Raw genomic sequence first — 25,503 nt, 5'->3', positions numbered from 1 at the left:
ATTAGATCTTCTGGTGTAATCAGGCATGAGTATCAATATACTAAAATACATGTCATTAATATTATAAGTTACTTTCCTCTTATTTATCATTAATATTATAGTTAAAGCTTTTTAATTTCTAATTTATTTTTTGAATTAAGGACTGTAAAGGAAATATTAGAAAATGTTTTCATGAAAAAGGTCATATTAGGTGTGACAAAGATAAAAAACATTGAGAAAGAATTATCCAAGACCATTCTAGGCCAGAACATTTTGTAAGATGATTTTCAAAACTTCCTTCTAGAAAGGAATTTTGATTCCTGTTACAATGCTTGAGCATCTTTCTGTTACCCCTAAATGAGATTAAGAATTTGTAAGGCCCAAGATTACCCAACTTACTGGCTGAATAGCCTATAGATTTATTGTTCTTATATTTAACCAAATGCTTAAATCTCCTCAATCAGGGGTGATGAGATTTGGCTGTGTCCCCATCCAAATCTCATCTTGAACTGCATTTTCCATAATCCCCATGTATCATGGTAGGGACCTGGTGGGAGGTAATCGAATCATTGAGACAGTTACCTCCATACTGTTCTCATGATAGTGAGTTCGTTCTCATGAGATCTGATGGGTTTATAAGGGGCTTCCCCCACCTTTGCTCTGCACTTCTTACTGCTGCTAGGCAAAGAGGAACGTGTTTGCTTCCTGTTCCACCATGACCGCAAGTTTACTGAGCCCTCCCTAGTCCTGTGGAACTGTGAGTCAATGAAACCTCTGTCCTTTATAAATTACCCAGTCTCAGGTATGTCTTTATTAGCAGTGTGAGAACACACTAATACAAGGGCTGATCTTGTCCCCCAAGGAAAATTTGACCATATCTGGAAATAGTTTTAGTGGTGCTACTGGCATCTTGTGGGTAGAGGCTAAGAAATCTGTTAATATATTAAGTTGGTGCCAAGATGCTCCCCCAAAACCGAAACAAAGAATTATCTAGTACAAAATGTCAAAATGCCAAGGCTAAAATTTCTACTTTAGACAGTCACTTTTTTGGTAATATGTTCATCCCAAAAGGGCATTTTTGAAACAGTCCTCTCTGAGACCTCTTCCCTTAGTGCTGGGTTGAAGCAAATTTGACACAAGCTTATACATAATGTAGTTGAAAAGCTGTTTTTTTCCTTTTATGCTATTTAAAGTAACTAGCCCTGAGGAATCTAAGTAAAAAGACAAGATAAAATATGTTATAGAGTTGTAAACTTTCTAGTTATATCTATGGCCTTAACTTATTTTTTGATGTACAGTGAGAGGTAAGAAACCATCACAAAATATTTGTAAATTGTGCTAGGGCTTTAAGGAAGTTAATAAACAGGAAATTATACGAAGCCATGTTAGAAAAGAAAATTAAGCTTAGGAAGAGATAGAAATAAAGAGGTAAATATTTAGAAAATACTGAGCAGGATAAATTGTTTAAATTTCTAACCAAGTGTATATGAGAGGATTTGAAAATAATGCTAATATTCTAGGTTTTTCATTGGCAATAAAAGTGGTAAAAGGTTAAAAAAGGAAGATTTGGCATCATCTTTGATTAAATTTAAACTTTAAATTTCTACACTTCGTATGGAACTAAAATAGAGCTTGAATAGCCAAAGCAGTCCTAAGTATAAGAACAAGATGGAGGCATCACATTACGTTACCTCACATTATACTACAAAGCTACAGTGACCAAAACAGCATGGTACTGGGATAAAAATAGACACATACTTCAATAGAACAGAAGAAGGAACCCGGAAATAAAGCAACATATTTATAGTCAAATAATCTTTGACAAAGTCAATAAAAACTCACACGGGGGAAAGCACATCTTTTTCAATAAATGGTGCTGGATAAATTGACTATCTGCAGAAGAATAAAGCTGGATACCAATTTCTCACCACATATAAAAAATTACTCAAAATGGATTTAAGACTTATATGTAAGACCTGAAACTATAAAAATGCTGGAAAAAAATCTAGGAAAAATTCTTGTGGACATTGGTCTAGGCCAATGATTCATGACCAAGACCTCAAAAGCACAAGCAACAACAAAAAAAAGACAAAGAGGACTTAAATGAAAAAGCTTCCTAACAATGAAATAAATCATCAACAAAGTGAACAGACAACCTACAGAATGGGAGAAAATATTTGCAAACTATGTATACCACAGGGGACTGACAATCCCTAATTTACAAGGAACTCAACTCAATAATAACAGCAACAAACAAATATCCTCATTATAAAGCAAGAAAATGGCATTAATTGATATTTTTCAAAAGAAGATATGCAAATGGACATCAAACATTTGCAAAAGTGATAAACATTACGGATCATCAGAGAAATGAAAACTAAAACCACAGTGAGAAATCATCTTACCTCAGTCAGAACGGTTGTTATTAAAAAGGTTCAAATATAACAGATGATTGTGAGACTGTAGAGAAAAAGAAACACTTGACAGTGTTGGTGGAAATATAAATTAGTATAACCTTTATGGAAAACATGTATGGAGACTTCTCAAATAACTAAAAATTTAACTACCATTTCACCTAACAATCCCACTACTGGGTATAAAGCCAAAGGAAAAGAAATTATTATATTTTAAAAACCCTGTATTCATATGTTTATTGAAGCACTATTTACAATAAGAAAGATATGGAATCAACCCAAGTGCCCATCAACAGAAGAATGGACAAAGAGAATGTGCTGTACATGAGTGTGCATGCACAGATGTGCACACGCCTAGACACACACACTGGAATACTACTCAGGCATAGAAAAAGAATGAAATCATGTATTTTGCAGCAACTGGATGTAACTGGAGGTTATTATCTCATGTGAAACAATTCAGAAACAGTAAGTCAATACTGCATGTGCTCACTTAAAGTGCAAGCTAAATAATGTGCACATATGGACATAGACGATGGAATAATAGATATTGCAGACTTGCAAGGGAGGCGGAGGGAGGAGGTGAGGGATGAGAAACTGTTGAATGGATATAATGCACATTATTCAGGTGATGGGTATACTAAAAACCCTGACTTCACCACTATGCAATATACCCATCTAACTCTATGTACCCACAAAACTTAAAAATTAAAAGCTAAAAAACTCTACTTGTTCCACTTAAATTTATAACAATGTTAGGTGATTAGTTATTCAAAATAATAGAAAGCCCAAAAATAAGTCCAAGTATTTATGGCCAATTGCTTTTCCACAAAGGCATCAATAACACACAAGGGAGAAAGAACAGTCTCTTTAATAAATTGTGTTGGGAATACTAGAAATCCACATCTAGAAGAATGAAATTGGACCCTTATCTGTACAAAACCCAACTGAAAATGGACACAAGACTTAAATGTAAGGCCTGAAATTCTAAAGCTAGTAGAAGAAAACATAGGGCAAAACTCCACAATATTAGTCTGGAAAAGATTTATTGGGTAGGACTTTAACAGTTAACACAAAAAAGATAATTCGATGGCCTCAAACTAATAAACTTCTGCCCAGAAAAGTTAACATAATGAAGTGACCACCTATACGTTAGATGAAAATATTTGCCAATCATATGTCTGATAAGGGGCTGATATCCAAAATATATAAGGAACTCAAAGAACTTAATATATCCACAAAACAAATTACAAAATTTAAAATTGGAAAACAATCTGAACAGATATTTATCAAATGAAAAGATAAGACTAGGTTACAGATACCTGAAAAAGTGCTCAACATCTCTAATTGTCAAGGAAATGCAAATTAGAACCACAATATCACCTCGTATTTGTTAAAATGGCTATTATCAAAAGATAAATGATAGCACATGTTGGTGAGAATGTGGATAAAAGGGAACCCTTGTGCTCTTTTAGTGCAAATGTCAAGTAAGCACAACCATTTTAGAAAATAGTATGGAGGTTTCTCAAAAAGCTGAAAATAGAATTACTATATGTGCCTGGAATCCCACTTCTGTGCATGCATCCAATGTAATTGAAATCTACAAGTCAAAAAGATGTCTGTATTCCCATGTTCATTGCAGTATTATTCTCAGAAGTCAGATTATGGAAGCAACCTAAGTGTCCATCAGTGGATGAATGGAGTAAAAAATATGGTAAATGTAAACAATGGAATACTATTCAGCCTTCAAAAATAAAGTAATTCTGTCATCTGCAACAATATGGATGGAACTGGAAGACATTATGCTAAGTGAAATATGACAGGCACAGAAAGAAAAATACTGTATGACCTCACTTATATATGGAATGTAAATTGTCCATCTCATAGAAACAGATGATAGAAAGGTGATTACCAGAGGCTTGAGGTAAGAAAAGGGATAGGGAAAGGGAAGGTGTTGATGAAAGTGTACAATATTTCACTTAGACTTGAGGGATTAATTTTAGTGACCTTTTGCACTACATAGTGATTACAGTTAATAATAGTAAACTGCATACTTCAAAATTGCCAAAAAGAACACATTTTTAACCCTCCCACCAGAAAAAAAAAAATGAATTTTGTGGGGTGATGGATATGTTAAGTAGCTTGTGTCTTTCTGTAATGTCTCTCTCTCTCGATCTCTCTCTCTCTCTCTCTATATATATATCAAAACATCACATTTTAACCCATAAATATTCACAATTATTATTTGTCAATTATAAATAAATTAAAAGTTAAAAATACATAAAATAATGCATTTTCCCAAATTTTAAATATCCAGGCTAAAGTGTCCTTCTTGGTGCCAAGCAAAACCAAATTTCTTTCTACCAACTGGGATTTATGGGGGAGGCCAGTCTCACACAAGCCTTCCAGAGTGGAGAATAAAGAAGGTAAAATACAGCAGCCTTTTTCTGGAGTTCTAAAAATATTCATATGCTGTTCAGCTATAAAAATTAAAGTTAGTCAAGTTTAAAAATAAATATAGGATCTGCAATATATTGCTTAGACATTCTTATGAGATGAAAATCACCTTCTTAGAATTTTAAGATTAGCTTGCTCATACATATATACATTCCATGCTAATTGCAAATGCATATATTATAATAGTGAATTCCCAAGTTGCACCATCAATTTATTTGGAATCTTCAATGATTTCATATGACTCTAATAGTGTAGACTAAGTATTTGTGTTGACATTTACTGGACCATAATTCTAGTTTTGTTCTTTTTTTTCTATTGTGAGAGACAAGTAATGTAGTTCAAACAAGAAAGCCTCTCAATTCACAAGGAGCACACACACAAATAGACACATACAAACACACACATGAATCTGTTATCATGTCCTAAATTCCTTATTGATTATTGTGAAGCATGTGTGTTCTTATATCAGTTTTAAAGTAGCACAAGGGATATGTACAAACCTTGAATAATCTCTTGAGTTTCAAATTCAGAATTTTAGTACCAAATTGTGTAACATATTTCCACATCTATATCCCATATCAAAGTTACAGAGAGATTCATGATACCTCAATTCAGGCGATTTTGGCATTTACTGTCAGAAAAGTTGAGGAGGTATTTTGCAAGCTAAAGTGGTTAAAGATACGATAATTGAATGCAATGCATAATCTTAAATTCAGTCCTGAATTGCAAAAAAATGCTAAAAATTATAATATTGAGGAAATTTGTAAAATCTGAACATGGACGCTACATTTTATAATGATATTGTATCAATTTCAAATTTCCTGACATTGATTATTGCAGTGTTGTCATGTAATGTAATCTCACAGACATTAGGAGATTCATAATGAACATTTCAGGAGTAAAGAATCCTCATATTTGCAATTTACTCTTGAATGGTTAGCAATAATAGTAATAACTTAATTACTATTATTATTTTTGCTGTCGTTATTGTTGTTATGTACTATAGTAATAGTAGTACATGTAGTGGATACTGTGGTGTCTTCAGGGTCAAGGCTGCCTTCAACCATCTGCTAAGAATATCAGCTGCCAACTCACAAAGCTACGTAACTCACTGGAGAATGTACTCAACTTCAGGGAAATGGCTTTCCAAAATTAGATCCCTGCTCAGGAAACACCCCTTGCCCAATGACTGGTTAATGTGTGATAAAAATGTTCTGGCCTTCCTCCTTCAATAAATGACAATATAAAAGTATCATCTAGCTCCAGAGCTCCTTTTAAAATTGACGGAGGCTTCAGTTGCCATGGGATCATGGGTCACTTTGTCTCTCTACTTAGTCCTTCTTTTCACATTTTTGTCACAGGAAAATCTTCCTAAGAGCATCTCCCTAAAATACGCCTTAATAAATCTGCCCATACTTAACCTTGTAAGAGTCTGTTTTCTAGGAACTATCTCAAAGACAATTTGTACCAGGTATGGTCCTTGGAAGCAAATGTTAAACAGGAATTCGAGGGATATTTTACTTGCTGGCCAGCAGGTGATAAGATCTGGACACCGATAGTAAGTAGATTATGGTTACTTCCTGACATACACTGGAGTGGTACATATGTTAAAATATTCACCAATGATGGAGATAAATGTGATACTCATATAAAAGAACACTGGCAGGTGAACTATCTCTGATGTTTAAGAGGTATAAAGAAAAAATTCCATAAATATAGAATTGAATGGCTGCTGCTATACACTATTCCTGGAAGAGAGATAATATCAGTCTGAGAGAGATTAATCACCAGTTCAGGGCAAAATATGAAAGTCAGAGGATATCCTTGAAAGGATTTAATGAAGCCTTAATCTGCTGCCCCCAAAAAGAGACAAAGCAGAGGAGCAGGCTCTAAACTGAATTCTGTGAGTCATGGAGCTTCTCAGAACGTAGAATTCTCAGCCTCAGCAAGTGTCTTATGTCAAAATCAGGGCCCTAGTAGAAACTGTGTGGGTTCCAGATGAACTTGAATTAGTTTCACTTCCCCATGTTAGAAATTACTGCACACCTTTTCACACTTTAATTTAGGGGCATGAAAAAGCAATGAAGAGGAAATGTGTGCCTCTCTCAGTAACCTCCCTTATCACCTCTCTTCCTGGAAAGCACACAAGAACAAGGGTGAAATTCCAGGATAACTTGTCTGGAAATGTGCTAAGCTTGATAGGAGCAGAGATGAACTATATGTGGAAGGAGGTGGCTGATATGTACTGGAAGGAACAAGGAGAAAGTGTATGGAACTGGATGCTGAGGGTTCTAGATTAAAGGGACAGAAAATAGAGTTGGTTAATGGACAATTTATAGGTATGTAAGTTATTTCTTATGACACAGGATTTTAACACCCTAGCAAGGACTCCAAGTGAAGGTATTAACGTGCTTCGGAGATGGCTCTTGGAATCTTGGAAAAAGTGAAAGACCACACTAAACAAAGTAGCTACACCTGAAATGCAGTGACAGTGAGGCAAATGATTAAAAAACTCACAGAAGTGGGTATGCTAGATGAGAATCTTAATGTTGGAAAACTTCTAAGATGACTATGATTCAAAAGAAAGCCTGAAGTACATTCATTTGACTGAAGTGATAAAGAATGTACTGGTAAAATAAACAAGGATATCACTGAGAAATGTAGTATTTGCCGTCTTCTGTAGGGCAGGGTTAATGGTAGAAGATTCTGTTACAGAACTCAGTTCTGTGCTAGGAATGATGGAGACAGGAATACAAGACATCAGAGGCAAGTTTAAGGTCCTCACCTGTTACAAGTGGGCACAATTATTGCAAAAAATGTCAATATCAGAGTGGCTTCCAAGAGAGCTAAGGAGATATTTAATAAAATATGATAGTCCTAGTCTGAAGATATATAGATAGCCCATGAGATTATTGGTAAATATATGCAATCAAAAGAAATCCAAAATGGATTATTAAGAGTCCAAGGGCAGTTGTCCATCCAAATTAACAGTCCTTTATGACTTTTCTGAAGCTGAACCAATTCTCAAAATTGATACTGCTGAGGGAGAGAGTGTGTCCATATGTAAAGTAGTCCTGAAGCACCCTAATAAGTGTATTCGTTAGCAATTTCCCCAGTCTTTCCCTAATGCTAACTGTTATCATGTAGTAAGGTAATTATACATTGGGGAAAGGGGATAACAAAATCTTTCCAGGATGATTGGATATAGGATAGTAGACAGGGACCCAAAGTGTGAAGATTGGACTAATTTGTATTATTTATCTATTGCGGCCAACCAAATCACAAAATATTCAATGTCTTAAATAAATAATATTAATTTATCTTATGTTTTCTGTGGGTTAGGTATACAAGTAGCTTAGGTAAGTGGTTTGGTTCAGGGTTTCCTATGAGGTTGCAGTTGAGAGGTTAGCTGGGGTCATGTTATTTCAAGTCATTACTGGATCTGGAGAATTCACTTCTTGGTGGTGACTGTATTAGTCCATTCTGTCTGTTGTAACAAAAATTCCATAGACTGGATGGCTGAAATACCAAATTTTATTTCTCCCAGTCCTAAAAACTAGGAAGTCTAAGATCAAGTCACCAGCAGATCCAGTCTGTTGAGGGCTGGCTTTCAGGCATGTAGAGAGCCACATTTTTTGCTATGTCCTTACATAGCAGAGAGGCATAGAGAAATAAAGAGAGACAGAGACAGAGAGAGAGAGACAGACAGACAGACAGACAGACAGACAGACAGAGAAAGAGTGTGAACAATCTCTCTTGTGTGCCTCTTCCACTAAGGGCACTCATCTCATCATGTGGGCTCAACTCTCATGACCTAATTACTTCCCAAAGGCCCCACATCCAAATATTATACAATTGGGATTTATGGTTTCAACATATGAATTTTAGAAAAGGTGTATACAAACATGGAGTCCATCCAGCAACTAACTCACATGACTAGTAAGTTAGTGCTGAGTGTTGGTGGGAGGCCTCAAATGTTCCCTTGGTAGACCTATTCCAGAACTTCTTGGATGATCTTAAAACATACTGGCTGGCTTTACTCAGAGAGGGAGCTCCAACTTGGCAAGGTGGATGTGGCAATGTCTTCTGTGATTCAACCTCAGAAGTCATAATTTCCATAATATTTTATTTGTTAAAAGTAATTCACTAAGTCGAGTCCCTATTCAAAGGAGGGAAATTAGGCTGTACGTTTTGAAGGAAAGAATGTCAAGTAATATGTGGACATATTTTAAAACTGCCACAGCCCTTTTAGTATGGGGCACATTGAGAGCTAGGTAAAAAACCAAGTTCATAGACTCAGTTGGTGGTCATTTTCCTGGTCTCAAAATATATAACTGAAATGAACTTACTTTGTAGTAGGACACCTGTCATATAAGTTCCATGATTTGTAAAGTAAAATCTATTTTATTGAGAGGGGCCAAGTAGGCACCTCTGATATAATCAATCTGTCAGCCAGTACAACCAATAAAAAATAATATCTCATCCCAGAAAAAATGGCATAAATTAGTGGCACATTCAAACAAAATGTAATTGGCATAGCGCATACAACAAGGAACTATTCATGAATTATAAGCAAGTTGGAAATTCAGTTACATGTCTTGGACCAGACTTGGCATTTTTGCTAGAGAAAATTAGCATGGATTCTAGGGTTCCTGCTTTCAAAAATGCATTTTTACCATTCCTATCACAAAGGTAAATCAGAAACAGTTCATATTCAGTTGGGACTGGAATATCTATTAACAATCTTGCCCCAGAGGTTAGGTTAACCAGACTTCCCTAAGTAATGAAATGACCTGGAACATTTGGACATTGTGCAAATCATTGCATTAGTCTAATATGTTAGGTATTCTTTGCCCCCTGGTGCCACAGATTCATGTCAAATAGATCATTTCACTACCTTTTGTTATGACAATGGTTTCTGGTGGTGATATCCATGACAGGAACATTGGATTCCATAGTGACCATGGTGTACCTAATTTGCTGTGCCATGGATTCCTTGGTTAAAGGTTAAGTTATTTGATATATCATACTTGGAAATAATATACCTTATACATTTTCATAGTGGTGATAGCCTAGGTCCTGCAGGTAGATAAAGTAAAACCGTAGTTGTTATGAAGGTCATGGTTCCCAGAGGGTATTTCCAACATAAGACACAATAAGAGTTTCACTGAATGCTTTGATATGTCTCCTGTTTGAACACTTTTGGCATCTTTTGCTAAAAGAGCAGTGGGAAAATAAAGTAGCCACCATAGTGGCAAGGGTAATTACACTAAAATTAGGAGGAGACAGGTTGCTGCTAGAGCAATACTTGTAGGGAATAATAAGTTGAGTGCTAAGGTGATTCACTGGAGATCTCTTGTGTTTCCATGCCCAATGTTAGCTAAAAAGTACAATAAAGATGGCCTGAGTATGGCATCATAATTAATGGTTCAAACCCTGTTCCCAATTCCCACCACCAATAGATAGGGGTCTAGGTTATCAAATCAGGCAAGCCTAGTCATCCAGCAGAATTGCCTGTGAGGGTAAAGAAAATGCAAAACAAATAGTGGAAGGGGAAGACATGTATTAGTTATGGCCTCAGGACCAACAATAACAGTGAAGGATGTAGTTTAGCCCACTAATCGTCCTCTTACAAATGTATCCAGGAATAGTGACTATATGGACAGCTCTACCTAGAAAGAGTCAATTTGAATTGAAAAGCAAATGGATCTGTGCAGTACCAGTGTCAAAGGGTAGACTTCAGTAGATGCCATTGGGTGCCCTACCAGAGCCAATTTCCTAGACTAGTACACTTCAGCTGCTGTGAATATTGACTCCCGATTAATGTCTTACACCTGCAGCCTCTGCTTGAGACTTGTTCTGGGCTGGTGGGAGCTTGTCTTCCCTTTGAAAGGTTATGCCTCTCCATTACCCTCTCTCCTTTGTAAATAACCAATGATTAACTGATATAAAGATACATAAGACTAGGCTCCTTGCTTCAAGGCAGGCCACCCACGTGATATGATTTATGTCCCAGAGATACCTCTTCACTTCACTTCAGCAGATCTGGCTGAGCCAAGATTTCTAGGCAATACTGTGTCCTTGATGGCTTGTTACTTTTTCGTTATCCTGCTTCTTTAACTTCTCTTACAAGTCTTTCCTCAAGAGCACACCTTCAGTAAAACACATACATCTGAAACCCGGCCTCAGCCTATGCTTCTGAGGAATACAAACTAAGACCCTGATAGACATTTAATATTTTTGCTTCTTGGTTTGTTTATTTTGGTGAAACACGTGAATGAGTGAGTAAATGAAATTTGACATACCACTAAAAGAATGTAAAAAGAAACACAGTGATTGCAAATATGGCATAAAAACTGCTTTCTTTTTAGCTGTAGAAAAATGCAAGTTGAAACCAGTCCATTAGGTAATATCCTCAAGCAAAGTATAAAGAATTTTTAATCTGATTTAAAGGGTCAGGGCAAGATATGGAATGGCAAAATTGTGAGTCTAGGAAATTAAGTTCTATTTAATTAGTGCAGAAAAAGGGGTTGCATGTTTTATTCAATAGTGCGCTGGGGGCACTATTATGGCTTTATAAATATTAATAATTAGACAGGATAACCAAAGATATTTTAAATGATTTATAATAAAACTAAAAATTTGATGACTGTTTGGTCACATTATTAAGTTTAAAGCATCATATGTAAGAAATTATATTTCCTTGTTAATTTGGATTATTTTTCTTTACTTTTAACTATTTTTTAAGAAACATTAAATTTTAGAGCTTGAGGGGACCTTAAAGTCATATAAATCTATCCCATAATTTTACTGAAAAGAAAAAACAGTAGAAAGATTATTTACTATTAAATTCACATAAATGTCTTGTAATCCATTTTTCTTATGTTTGCATAATATTTGAACAATTTGTCTCATATGGTTTATATATAAAATATTTTTAACAACCAGACCTTCAAACTATACATATCCTGTCCATGGTAATTCACTATTTAATATAATCTAAGAACTTTCAAATACTCTCTTTCAATAACAAGTATATTGTATTTTTCAGATCATTGATTATATAACAACGTACCATCAGCTAGTTGTTTCTCTCATTGAAGATCAGACCAAAGGTAATAACAGAAATAGCTTTTCTTCCAAGAAAGAAGATGCCTAGGTTGGGGTGTTATTTTGTTTTAGAATGGTAAGAGCCATTGCTCATTAAATTTTTCATCAAATTATCCACAAGGCATACAATCAAGAATAAACCACTTTTAGAAATTTTAACTTTTAAATATGAGTATTTTCTCCTCAGCCCTGTTGTATCACTAGGTCTGAGTGCTAGAATTATGCTAATTAGCCAATTGTCTACCAAACACAAGCTCTGAATTATCACATAATAAATAATTTGTAGGCCTTGATTCCTGTGCTAAACTGTTGACCTATAGAGAGAATTAAACGTATTGTTTTGTTTACTCAGAAGACAATACATTGTTTTGTCTGCTTTTTAAAATTCATTTTTATTTCTTATATCAGGCACTCTGAAAGTGATGCAAAAATATTGTGTTGAAAATTAAGGACATAACATGTCACAGAACACCTGGCAAAATAGTTATGAGCATATTCAAGGCAGTAATGAGGATAAAAGAACTCTTCAACAGTAAAAACAGAAAACAATTTTAAAAGAAGATAAAAGACAAGAACATTTCCATCTTGCAGATCTCTTTTGAGTAGTAAAAGTAGCTTCTTTGTAGGTAACAGCTAACAGCTCAGACAATGGTTGATAAGTTTGATTTGATTATGAGACAGCCAGGTGGGAAGGGCTCCCGAGCAGAACCTCGAAACATCCTGAATGCTGGGAGGAATCTGCACTCAGGTGGAGCCACTGAAGCTTGCAGTGGGAAGGAGCCTGGGCCTCCTCTTCCTGGGTGGAACCTGGGATTCACCAAGACGGGAAGCACACTAGCAGGACTCTGGCTTTGCAAAAGGTTCCTGTTCTTTTTTTTTTCCCCCCTTTTTGCCCAGTAAATTCAATTTTTCTCACCCTTCAAAGTGTCCGTGAGCCTAATCTCTCATGGCTGTGTGACAAGAACCTGGTTCTTAGCTGAACTAAGGAAAAAGTCCTGCAACAGCTTTGGCGCCCAGAAGACGGAACTTGAGAAGGGGTGAGTGAAATGGGGAATCAAAACCTCTCACTGTCGCTTCTAAGCCTTTTCATCCTCAGACTTCTGAATGTAGGGGAAACCGTGTCCCCCACCCCTGTCGCTCCTGGGAGTCTGGACCTTTCCATGGCCTTTTCCTTCCTTTTCTGGGACAGACAGGCGAGCAGCGGCTCCTTGCTCCCCATCTCCTCCTGGCTGGGGCTGGTGAACATCCTGCATCCATGGCATTTTCCTCTTGCCTGGACAAGGGGTTCAACTCCTTGGGACAGCAATAAGAGGTTCTTCTCCCAGGCATTCTTTTTTCTTCTCCACCCCATCAGCAGTTGACTTTTAAATGGGTTTGTTTTCCTTTTGGAAGATGTTTTACTAAGCTAGGAAAGCTAAGGATCACTGTTTATATGCTCTGTAAAGTTTTGGTTGTGATAAAGAATCTTGCGGGGACTGGGTTTTCTCCCACCAGTCTGTGTAGTTGTGTATGTGTTGAGTGTGTAATGTCTATAAAAAGAACTCTAATTAATTTGGCATAAAGGAAGACAAGCACGTGCATCAAATATTTTTTAAAGGGAAGCTAAAAGCTGTACCTTTCAGTTCACATGACTTTAATCTTTCAGAAATAAAAACAGCCTTAAAGATTATTGGTAAAATGCAGATGCCATCAAAATATAAATAGGTCGACTAAATTATGCAGGTCAGATGCAAGGTTTACTAAGTGTTTTAAGGTTATAAACTGCTTTTGGGTTTTGAGAACTATTTAACTTGCTGGCTTCACAATTGGTAATGCCTGTGGACATACCGAATTAACCATACCCTTAATTATGCTGGAAGGAGTCAAATCTTGGCTGCACTTGGCATACAATTAACACAACTTACCAGGTTTTACATTAAAGTTAAAAATTGGTAGGAATTACCATTATAACATGTAATGGAAACTGCTGGAAATAGATTTACATGTGAGGTGTGTAAGAATAGTAAAATGTGTTATTTTTGGTAAAATATCATAAAAAGGCATAAAGATATAAATTCTTGCCTATTAAAGGACTGTTTTAAATTGGATATGATAAAGTTAAAAATTCAAACAACTAGTGGAAGGATTGTAAGAATTAATCTTTCAGAAAAATGCTGTGTGTGAACGTTGACTAAATTAAAGAGGGTATTATATCGTTTTTCTGTAAATTGAACATTGAAATGAAAGGACAACAAGGTTTTTTTAAGCCCCTAATCTGCTCTTACAACAAAATTTGTAAAAGGCTATAAAATGTTTTTGCTGCTTTAAAACTTCTGAGTCATTTAGGCAAAATAAATATGGTAATCTGGAATTATATTTCATGACAACAAAATATATTAAAGGTTTTAAACCTTTAATATATTTAGCAGGCTTCCCAAAATCAAACTTCAGTTACAAAATTGCCTGTCTTGACACTTGGCTTTTCTGAGGCTCCAGAAGGGTCCCTGGAGCGTCCACAAAAGAGGCAAACAGGATTATCTGGCATGTTTAGGTACATGGGATTTCCAAAATGATATTCTGTCTTCTTTAGGTTATATTTTTGTGACTAATGGTAATATATGTTCCAAAATCATATGGGATTTCTAAAATTCAAATGTCTGAGTATATGTTATCAATTATAATTAAGGTTGTTACGCTAAGTTTTGTAAACCATGGAGATAATCAAACTTCTTTGTCAATTGTGTTTGTAACTTTACCCTGAACATTTTGCTATCGACAGACAATTGTCTTGTTTAAGTCCTTTTAAAAGGATGGTTTATAATCAAGTATAGAACTTTGACAGGTGCTCTCAACTTCAGGCTTCTGATAACTTTGGAGATTGTATCATTGGAATAAATAAAAATGTACAATACTCATGAAGAGCTGAAATGTTCACAAATATGAACCAAAACAAGAGTTAACTAAGTGGACTGAACTCAGGAAACTGGAGCAAATCCTTTTGACTTTGCTTGGAATTTTACTGATCCTTGTCTTTTTTTTTTTTTTTTTCAGAGTCAAGGAAATTTATTTTGAACTATTTGTGACCTTTTATAATTAAGTAAGGTATACGCCTGTGAACAAAATTTAGTGTTTGTTTCTCTCTGCCTGGTTCCTCTAGAATGAGAAAGCTATCTGAGTATTCTTAACTTATGGCAATATAGATCTTTGCATCAGTGCAGTAAGAATCCATCTTTCTCTTGCAGCAGGATGTAGTTGCAGAAACTGGTTATTTTGCCAAGGCTTTGACTGGAAGGCTATGCTTCCCTTTAAGGGGTCAATCTTGACTTGCAGAACTGATAAAAGCCCCTTGGGGAGACTGGCCTCATACCCTTGCCTATGCAGTCCCTGTATAGGATTCCTGACCTGTGATTAGTAAAGAATGTCACTTTCTCACACGTCCAGGAGCTTCAAGTTTATCCTGGGACCTTAAGAGGAAAGGATCACCCAACTCACAGTTATCTGAGTATATACGCATGGCTGGGTTCAGCCTTAAAAGTTCTTATCTAAGACTCCTTGTAGAGCAGAGTTCCTTCAAAGCCAATCCAAAAGGTCTATGCAGAAATAATTATTCTTGCTGCACTTTATGCAAATAATCAGGCCAAGTACAAGACTAAAGTCTATTTTGCAAACCACTCAGTCATAGGATAAGTTGTTTTCTTTTAACAAAACTGAGGACTAGAGAGAGAGAAATTATGTTTCAAAAGTTATACACTTGTCATTAAATTACAGACTCATTAGTTGTTTTTAAGTTTTGCCTACATTTTTAGACTAGCCCTGCTAGTTCCTGTGAACCAACCAGCCATCTCTGGCTGCAGCTCAGTAAGAACGAGAGGGATGGGTAATGTAAAAATCTAAATCAGTATTCTAGTTCCGAGCAATTATCTTGCAAATCCTGCCAGGTGATGGCAATAAATAGGGTGCCCATCACTCAGAGGTTTCCTTTTTGGGAAAGCAAGACCAAGTGAGCTAACCAAAGCCAAGTACCATGCACCCAAATCCTAGCAAGCATAACTATAGCCACCAGTTATCTGGGTGTGTCACCAGACACCCTTTTCTCTCCCTTGTTGAAAGATGACTCAATTCCCCAGTTTCACCTTAGCATTTGGCTTATGACAAGGAGTCCTGACAACCCCTGTCAAGACACATTTTTGTCCCAAACTCAATTCCAAGCTTCAGGTCAAACCCCTAAGAAGGAAAACTTGATCTAAGGGATCCAGAGGCAACCAATAACAGAGGGAAAAAGGCACTGTGCAAGTGAGCATGGCTAATTCCTGCCGATTAAGGCAAGCCTCCTCTTTCATGGATAGAGGTCATGCTAGTATCCACGGCATAAATGAGGTCTAGGGAACTCCAAGGCTACTGAACGTAGGTGGGATAGAGACATAGGTGAGAGTGGATAATTTCTATTTTCCAGGTCCTCCCTGCTTCATAGGTGCAAGACACTTTGGCATCCATGGTGGCACCTGCCAAGGTTGCCAGGTATCAGAGATACAAGGACAAAAGAAGAAAAGAGGATGTTCTTCCTTCTCTCCCCCATGTACCCTGGGTATCTGCTAGGAAAAGAAGGGAACCAGGGATGCCTGCTCCCCTCTTCCTAGATGGGTAGCCATTCATCTTCAGTCTGTACTCCTTTCAATTGCTTCCTGAACCCCTGAGACTCCTTTGAATAGAATGCCTTCTTTTTCCTTTCTCCTCTTCTGTCCTCTCTTCACTGATAGTTAATTATAACTTCATAATACAGGACACTCACCTGAGATGCATCCTTCAAACTGAGAAAAGTTTATTTCCCAAACTTTAAACTTGTTGGCTTAGGATTGGGCTCACGGGAAAGGAACTCAGAGCCCAATATGCTGGCGAAAGGGTAAATTTTATTATCAGTTGGGCTTTTGGCCTCCCTCCCCTGTGCAAACTCATAAAAGGCCTTGGGATTTTTTAGCTTTCCTTATCCCTCCCCTTATTTCATTTTGATACATGTTTTCTAATCCAGTTTGTCTCTTCTTGCCTTCATGCCCTCAAACTCCACTCATACAACCAGAGCCTTGGAGTATTGCCCTTTTTGCCAGGGTCCCTTAGATAGGCCTCTGAGGGAGTTCTGACTGCCATTATCCCCATAACAGCACCCCCTGTCAGCAGGAAGCAGTTAAGATCAGTCTTCATTCTTATCCCTTTCCTTATTCTAACAGGAGTTAGATGTGCTTCTTTAGAAGGGGGAATGAGACAGTCAAGTGGGAATGGCTCCCTAGCAGAAACTCTGAGTGACCTGCACACTGGGAAAAATGTACACTCAGGTGGAGCCACAGAAGTTTGCAATAGGAAGGAGCCTGGCCTCTCCTCTTCCTGGGTAGAAGCTGGGATTCAATCTGTGAAGCGGGAAGCACATTAGCAGGACTCTGACTTTGTGGAACGTTTCCCCCTTTTCCCCTTCTTGCCCTTTTTGCTCAATTAATTCCACTTGTTTTCACCCTTGAAAGTGTCTGTGAGCCTAATCTCTCATGGCCGTGTGACAAGGACCCGGCTCTTAGCTGAAAAAGGAGAAAGTCCTACAGATTAGAAATAAATTTATTGGAAATATGGGTTAACATATTGAATTTAGAGACTAGCTTGTGGAAGACTGGTAACTCAGGTACATTTTAACTAAAAATAGTTTTATCCACACACTACAGTAAGGCAGCACATAGTTCTAGTTCAAAACCCTCAAGGACAACATTTAGGGTTGAGTAACTTGTGTGTTGCCCAACTCTATGTTTTACCAATCATTTGATTGTTCATAGAATGCTATCTCATAGATAATTTTTTAGGACCCAACTTGCATAATTATAGATGGTGATCTTGTAATTCAGAACAGTTAGACACTGTTCAGGTAGAGTGAATAAAATTATAAATTGAATGGAGATATTTTTCTAATGAGAAAAGGCAAAAAGCAACTCTAGAAAGCTAAAATCTGAGAATGATTTGATTTAGAAAATCATCAGAGTTGTGGCTAGAATAACAAAATAGATATTAGCCACCAAATTTTGGAACATTTAAAATAGAAGTTAGACCATGAAGATAAACATTCACTTAAGATGAAAACAGGGTTGATAGGATCAAGAAAGAGTGATATACATGTCCAGTAGAATTATTATGAAAGGTTTAATATTTTTTCTAGAAAATTATTACTCTTACACTTTTGTCTTTGGAATCTATGCTACAGTCAAACCTCTTGCTAATACGGAAATTCTCATATTTATTGAAGATTCCAAATTATAATTGAGAAGTAATGACAATAAGGGCTATCCAGTTTAAAATTCCCAATAATGTTGTAAAGTACAGGTTAGGGAAAGAACACTTTCAATTTGGGAAATGAAAAATATCATGCTTCTGCTACACTTGGACCTTGTTAAATGTGTATGATTTAAAATGTCAGAGAAGATAAGGTGTAGGACATTTTACAGAAAAGCAAAAGCAAACACGAAACAATAATTGTCTATGTAAAGAATTGCTCTAGTTTCAACAAAGGAAAATGTGTATTTTAATCTAATACGTATTTATGTATACATTTATATAAATTGTATATGTATTTGAGATAGTAATATTTGGGGAAGAAATGACAGAAGTACGTGTTGATTTAAAAGCTACCATATTTCTTCTATGTTTATGGGATCTTACTCTGTTGCCCAAGCTCAGTGCAGTGACATGATCACAGGGTGTTACAGCCTCAACTTTTAAGGCTCAAGCAATTCTCCTGTCTCAGCCTCCTGAGTAGCTGGGACAACAGGCATGCACCACCACCAGCTAATTTTTGATGTTTTTGTAGAGAAAAGGTCTCACTGTATTGCCCAGGCTGGTTTCCAACCCCTGGACTCAAGTGATTCTCCTGTGTTAGCCTCCCAAATCGTTGGGATTACATGTGTGAGCCACTATGCCCAGTCCTCAACTATTCTTTAATTTTGTTAAGGAAATAAAAATCTTACAATAAATTTTTTAAGCAATGTAAATGTAAATCAGCAATGCTATTTTGTATGTCATGAGACTGAGTTGTCAGGCAAATCTTACTAATTATGTTGAAGACTCTACTTTATGACCATCTTGCAAGCTCAGTGAAACCAAACCTGGAGACCGAAACAAGAACTAAAAGAAGTAAGAGGAGAAATAAACTACTCTAATTCCCCAAGCCAATAGAAAGACAACGCACCTAACTCCTCTCTCAAATGTTTGAAAGCTCCTGAAGGGAAAGGATGAGAAATACAGGTAGATCTCCAGAATGCAGAATTAGCAAGGGTCCAGGGACCCTCAAGGATTCTATAAAAGAGTCATAAAGATGTGAATAATCACACACTGTATCTTCTAACAAGAAAAAGGATTTGATGGCAGACAGTGTCCCTCAGGAAGAACAGTAATTTCTTTAATTCCACTGCATGGAAATAAGGAATCTAAGTTCTAAGTTTACTTCAGCCTGTGAAGAGGAATGGCTTATATTCAATAGTAGAACAGGTGCATCAGTTTTTCGGTCTGGTCAACTACACCCTTCTATTCATTACATAAATCCTAAAAGAGATGTATATTATGGCACAGGGATATGCGCACCTGAAAAAGTCTGTTCTAGAGTAGAAAAACATCCAGCTGCCAGAGATGTGCATCTACTTAGAGAAGAAGACTTGAAGACTCCTTTGTTGGGGAAAAATATTTTATTCATACAAATGTAAGGCAGATATTCTATTCAGAAATAATGAAGATCCAGACAATAGAGTCTGCTATGCTGCAAAATAATTTTTAATAGCTCTCAAATTTGATGTGCATGAAAATCACATGGGAAATTTGTCAAAAATACTGGCACCTGGCATTCTGATTCATTAGACAGAAATTGATACCAGACATCCGAATTTAAAAAGAGATAAGCCTGCTCTGAATATTCAAATTCACATCAACATCTAAGAAAAAAATCCAAATACATTTTTTCTTCATTACTTGCAAAGGGAAGTTTTCTAAAGCCTTGAAATTGTGTTTCCATTTTGAAATGTAAATGATTTTTTCCCTTGAACTGAACACTTCTCTTGTATGGCAGAAGCCAATGATTTATATAGCGCTGTGTCAAACCTAAAGTTCATGTTAGAGAGATGTATTTAGTAAATGTGTGCAATCCCTTGCTCTATGTATTTGAGAAGGAATCATACCTAATATATTGTTTTAACTTATCCCTATTTTTTTGTGGTAGTGGTGATGGCGTTGATATCCCCAAGCATTCAATAAGGTTTTAGATACTGTTACATTTTATAGCTCTGCTCTGAGAAATAAAAATATGGACTTGTGTCCATGGATAGAGAAAAGTTATTGGATAGGTGTCATAACAGACCTGGAAAAACCAATATGAAGGAAAGAAGTGATCTGAAAAATAGGGAAAAAGGGGTCCAAAAAACTAGCTAAAGTGATTATCCAAACTCAGGATGTTTTTGTGGAACATGCAATACTTTTGGGATACCTAGAAATATATTGTAAAGAGAATTTGGAAAAGCCTGGAATTCCAAAGTCCAGTGGCATGAAGACTCAACTACAATTTGAGCACTCTATGGTGCTATGAATCTTGAAGCCTGGAAAAATCAGAAAAATCTGCATAGCATTTCTAATGCCTACAGTTAATGCTAATCAGTGAAGGCCAGATATAAGTTGAGTAAGGAAGTAAAGAAAATGTCACAACTTCCATTTAGGGTGTCATCAATCCCATAATGAATTAAACTTGCTTTTGGGAAGTGCATGTTGTCCTTGGAATGACCATAGATGAATGACCTCACATTTCCTCAGCCTGACCACCAGCAACATAACTCCGGTTGCTTTAATGTTTGGGAGGTGACAGTCCAAATCAATATGAAGTGCAAAAATGTAGCCATAACTGGCTTAGGTTCAACAACTCAACCAGTTATTTTTCCAAAGCAGAAGGATACTTTCTCTCCCTCTATTGAAATGTTGACATGGGCCTTCTTCATATACCATATAAAGGAAATACAAGAAAATAATATGACTTTTGAATGCAAAACTAACATCAGCACTGCAAACCAGAGTGATTTCACAGATTTATATTTTTTAAGGAAATCAATTTTTGAATTTTAGCAGTTTATAAGACACTGGCATTTTTAAAATGATATTCTTAAATAGTCATCATTGAACGTAATGCTTCCCATGTAGGAGAACATAGTTCCAATCCTCAAGTAATTATCAAATGACTATTTCAAGGAATATTCAATATGATTCCATATATGTACACATATAATAATTATTTCAGAGTAAGGTATTTGTGGTTGCCTGAAATTATTATAATGAGATATATTTCACAATTTCTCCAAATCAAGTGCTTGTTTAATTGCGTTAGAACTGAGGATTCTATTTTTTGAAACGTTTCTACTATTGAGCACTCTCTGCGCTTCATTACCTTTGACCTTTTCTAGTCTCATAGTTGTACGTTGATCTCAGATGTATACCTCAAGCTTAAACTCTGGACCTTTCTCATGAATACCAGTCTTACATATTAAACCGACTCTTCAACATCTACATTTGGGTATCGAATGGGCATTTTTAAATCAACAAGTACAAAATGGAATCTTGACCTTCCCCCTTCTAAACTGATTGTTTCACAGTCCTCTCATATCTTTTAATAAGAACTTCACATTGAGTTATTTAGCCCTAAAATCTCAGAGTCATCCTTGATTCCTGCTTACGACTGTTTACAGACTGTCAGAAAATCCTGTTGCCATTGGTAGACTGAGCCACCATCATCATTCTGGATTATGTCAATTGCCTCCCAATAGTGTGTATATATATATATATGTATATATATATATATATGTGTATATATATATATATATATGTGTATATATATATATGTTTATGTTCGAATCATACAACCAGTATCTATGAAGATATATATTTTCCATATTTGTAAAACAGTTTATACCAGCAACCAGTTGTCTACAACCAGTTACATTGTTATTCAAATTGCATGGAACTCCCTAAGAAGACGGTCTGTTCTATTTCATCTAACATTGAAATTTTATGTAACCAGATAGAAGGAATCTAGATTCCATATTATATGATATTTATATTGTATAACACCACATAAAAATTCAAGAAAAGTAATTTATAACTTTTACTTCTCCTACAATTCACTCTCAGTACAGAGTTACCCTGTTGAAACCTTAGAAGCAAGTGAAATCTCTGCTTAAAAGCCTACTTATAGCTTTAATCTCACTCAGATTAAAAGACTAAAGCCTTGCAAGAATTTTACAAGGCTCTCACAGTTTAGATCCTATATGTCTTTTACTTCATTTTCTATCACTCTCTCCCTTGCTTACCTTTTTCCAGCCACACCAGTTTCCTTGCTGAATTCTATCAAACCAGGATATTCTAACTTCTGGCCTTTTATACTTTTAGTTTTCTCTGTCATGCACTCTCTCTGATTAGTTATAAAATGGTTTGTTTCCTCATTTCTTTGGATTTTGCTGAAATATCACCTCAGGAAGGTTTCTCTGGTTACCCTATTCTAAATTTAATACCTCTTTTATTTCTTCCTGTTTTCTTGTTCTCTGTAGCACATTCTATATTTTACTTATATGTTTTATTTGCTAACTTGTCTTCACAGAAATGCAAGTTTCTCATGAATTTCTGCTTGATTTTTTCACTGCTGTAACTCTATTTTAATTGCTCCAGCACATATTTGTGGCTTAAAATATATTTGTTGCTGAAGTCAATTATAATTCAATGTCGAGCAATATTTTTCTGTATACCACTGCCTTAATTGCTGTGAAAACCTTATCAAAGAATCCAACAGAATGAGTTGAAAATAGACAATGACCACATTTTGTTTAATTCCTATCTTTTGTATTTACTATTGGGTAAATTTAGTTTCTGTTTGTAATGGTGTTTTATTAATTCGGAACAAAATTCCTGTCACCAATTTCTAATGGAATATAAACTTTGTGAAGATGCACTAGCAATTTTATTTCCCATTTTGAACTTTCCTTTTCACATTACACAAAATTGTACAAATTGACACTGTTAAGAATTTTATAGATCTATCTAGGCTGGTTTGAAATGATTTTTCCTCATCACTCTTTGACTGGTATTCCACCGTTTAATTCACATGACAAATTGAATAAAAGAGCAGACAGAGTTACAACTTGTAGATCTTTCATTAGTGTCTTCATTATTCAGAGGCTTGCATTTATAACCCTCCAGAGTCCTTGCTATGATGCATAAAAGATGGTTGGCTAAATCTGATGAGTTAATATACTCAGATATTGTTATTTTCCTCTGAACTTATATTTTACACCCAAACAAAATAAGACAGTATTTTGTACATTTTACCTCTTGACATAAAGACTGGAGGATATATGTAAGCAAGATATAATTGCTGGCCTTTAAGAAAACAATTCCAATATGTTTTCAGTACAGAAATGTTAAGACCGTTAATCCATAATATCATTATGGCATCAGACCATTGATTCTAGGAGCTTTCATTTGTTCATGCTTAAAATTAAAGTTGCACTGACAATCCTAGTTCTATCCAACCATTTGCTGTTATTTGTTTCTACATTTCTGTTTATTGATTTTAATATGTTATTCAAATATCTATACATGTTAACATTTAGACTCTTTTCAAAGGAAGACATATATGAGGCCAACAAACATGAAAAAATGCTCATTATCACTGGTCATTAGAGAAATGCAAATCAAAACCACATTGAGATACCATCTCACACCAGTTAGAATGGCGATCATTAAAAAAAAATCTGGAGACAACAGATGCTGGAGAGGATGTGGAGAAACAGGAACACTTTTACACTGTTGGTGGGAGTGTAAATTAGTTCAACCACTGTGGAAAACAGTGTGGCGATTCCTCAAGGACCTAGAAATAGAAATTCCATTTCACCCAGCAATTCCATTACTGGGCATATATCCAAAGGATTATAAATCGTTCTACTATAAGGACACATGCACACGAATGTTCATTGCAGCACAGTTTACAATAGCAAAGACCTGGAACCAACCCAAATGCCCATCGATGATAGACTGGACAGGAAAAATGTGGCACATATACACCATGGAATACTACGCAGCCATAAAAAACGATGAGTTCGTGTCCTTTGAAGGGACATGTATGAATCTGGAAACCAACATTCTCAGCAAACTGACACATTAACAGAAAATCAAACACTGCATGTTCTCACCCATAGGTGGATGTTAAACAATGAGAACACATGGACACAGGGAGGGGAACATCACACATTGGGGTCTGTTGAGGGGGAATAGGTGTAGGCGGTGGGGAGGTTGAGGAGGAATAACATCGGGAGAAATACCAGATGTAGGTGACCAGGGGGGTTGCAGGCAGCAAACCATATTGCCATGTATGTACCTATGCAACGAATCAGGCATGATCTACACATGTACCCCAGAACCTAAAGTGCAATAAAATATATATTAAAAAAAAAACATTTACACTATTCAGCTGACTTTTAAAAAACAATGAAAGACATGTCATTTGATTACTATTTCCATAAGATTTTCAATATTGCTCTTGTCTGAATTTTTGTTACAAATATGAATATGTTTTCCATGAGTAGATATTACTTTGTAAAAAACAAAACTCAGTAAACTAATTTATGAACTTTTACATATAACAAAATCAAACAATTTTATGGACTCTAATGTTTTCTGCATTTCTGCTATGTTTTTGTATGCTTTATACATTTCTATTATAGCATTTACCTAAATTATGTATTTATTTGCATGTCTTTCTCTTGTATCTGTAGACTTGTGCCTAGGACTCTGCTTGATCTTAAAACTTACTCTTGAAGATTTATTAGTAATTGGTATTATTTCAGGTGAATGTATAATGAATCTACTTTGTGCAAAATAGTTTTCTTTGTAAATCTTACGTTAGGCTTTACAATTTATAGAGTATTTCTTTTTGAGGGATATATACTTATTTACTCCTCTTGATTTCCAGATACAAACTCTTACCTTCAAATATGTTCATAATTTCTTTAATTCTATTGTATAGTCATCAAGGAAAATGGGGGTGTTCATTTTATGTACTAGTTTGTTCCTATTAGTAAATGTCAATAATTGCTCTTATTTATAAATCTAGAGCATTTCTCTTGTTGGTTAAAAGTACTAGATCCTCACCAAACTTCTGAAGCATAGCAATACCTTTCTCTTGTGCCAAGCATATACTGTATTCATTTTTCCTTTCCTATATGTAGAGGCTTCATTCTCTTTTTTCATTATTATGGTAAGGATGCTTAACATGAAATCTGTCTTCCTTTAAAACTTTTAAGTGTAAAATAGAGTATTGTTAGTTACAGGTACAATAGTGTTTCTTAACCTGAAACATAGTACAGAATTTTACACATCTCACCACAATCTATTTTATTGTATTGGCCATAGTGGAAGTTTTGATTCATGTAATAAAATACATTTTAAAATTGCAGTAAAAGAGTCAGGGTGCTAATCTTCTAGGTGTTAAAAATAATAACAAATTTTGTATTTGTTATTA

This window comes from Aotus nancymaae, unplaced genomic scaffold (assembly GCF_030222135.1).
Source record: "Aotus nancymaae isolate 86718 unplaced genomic scaffold, 86718_ANA_hifiasm-v0.15.2.pri h1tg000058l, whole genome shotgun sequence".
NCBI classification, from domain to species: Eukaryota; Metazoa; Chordata; class Mammalia; order Primates; family Aotidae; genus Aotus; species Aotus nancymaae.
The sequence above is the reverse complement of the archived record's forward strand: the minus strand, read 5'-3'. Positions refer to the sequence as shown.